Below are 1,621 nucleotides of genomic sequence, written 5' to 3'. Positions count from 1 at the left end.
CTATTCCACATCTACCGCCATCTGCATGAAAGACTGGAGGTTCGTTGCTGCTAAAAGATGTAATTTCGCCTGAATATGAAGATTCAAACTAGCCATGAAAACGCCCTTCAGCCATTCAATGGACGCAGCCGGTAACATGGCTACTAGTTGTTCAAATCGTGCACGGTACTCAGCCACTGATCTAGTCTGACGATGAAGAATGATTTGCTCATACAGAGTATGATTCTGCATCGATCTGAAACAGTGGTAGACTTTTGTAATTAGATTCCCAACAGAGAACAAAGGAAATTGCTGACGAATTGTGTCTGCAAACTCCCGTGTGGCTAAGGTTGGTTTTATGCAAACAGTGAAACAATATTTGCAAGAGCATCCCTGTATTACTTTTAATTTGTCTTTTCCATGTCTCATTATATGGTTAAAAAATATTATACGTTCATTTGTTAATCTTGTTTTTGGTATGTATTAGAGAATGGTTACTACTTTTTTTTTGGCTCACCTCCTTTAGTGTCCTGCTAAAATGGAAGGAGGGGCTTCTAGAAAATGCTTAATAAATTTTAATCAATTTGATGCATTGATTTCAAAATAAGTCAATAAATGTCATTCGAATATGAAGTTAAAGCAGTTAGAGTATCAATACATATTCAAAATAACCCAAAAAATTATCACTAGAATCCACCTCTTGAGTGACTATCTAAATGCATATAAAGATAGGACTCAGAAAGGGCACAAAAATAAACAAAAACAGATCCCGCAAACATAAACATTTACAGTGAGTAGTCTTTAACACGACAACTCATATTCAACCCCATATTCAAATGCAAATCTAACCTCATTATAGCCCGAGTACCGTCTTTCATCAAGGCCATCCTAAAACATTTCACTTCACAACATCAAAACTGTTTGGAAAACTATCACTTAAATATAATAAAAACAAAAAAAATTTAAAAAAAAACCCAGTCGGGACACAGCCTAGCCGCAACATGTTGAATAGAAATTCCCAAGGCACAGACTTCTTCAAGTCTTTTCCCATCTCTGATAAGTCCTTTACAAACCTCTTATCGTGTTGTTTGCAAGAATCACGATAAAGCCGATGCGAAATCACCCCCTTCTCGTCGAGCCTATCAAGAACCAATGACGCATACTCCTTTAATCCCGCCGTGAATACTACCACCTCATACTTTTTACTTATGGATTCCAAGAAAGCATCCACACCAGGCCGTTTTGTGACATAAAAATTCATAAACTCTCTATCGACTCTTGGCCTAACAACAAAGTCAAATCTTTTCAGATGAGGGTCAGGTTTTGAATGGATTAGCGTCTCGTCAAGATCGAGAAAGATGGTTTTTTTCTCGAGAGATAAGAGAGGAGGAAGAACGTTTTCTTTGCAGAAGAAAAGAACTTTAGGAACAAGAATCTGATCTTTAGATTTAGGGTTATCTTTTTGTTCGGTTTTCAATATTTTGTAGCCTTTGATTTTCCTAGTTGGGGTGGTGGTCATACGCACCAACTAGGAGAAAAACTTGGCGAAACGGTGCTTGCATGAGTTTAATGATTTGTTGATGGAGGAGATGAAGTTGGCGGCGGAGCCAAACTTGGAGGGGGACTTCTTGCAGCGGCGATG

The 1,621-nt window shown here is 38.1% G+C and overlaps 1 pseudogene; it reads right to left on the bottom strand.

The window, feature by feature from the left end:
* LOC123221410 lies at nucleotides 1–1,621 on the bottom strand (annotated as a pseudogene).

The sequence above is a fragment of the Mangifera indica genome, chromosome 7, assembly GCF_011075055.1.
Source record: "Mangifera indica cultivar Alphonso chromosome 7, CATAS_Mindica_2.1, whole genome shotgun sequence".
Lineage (NCBI taxonomy): Eukaryota > Viridiplantae > Streptophyta > Magnoliopsida > Sapindales > Anacardiaceae > Mangifera > Mangifera indica.
Note: the sequence above shows the minus strand (reverse complement) of the source record. Positions and strands in the feature narration are given on the sequence as shown.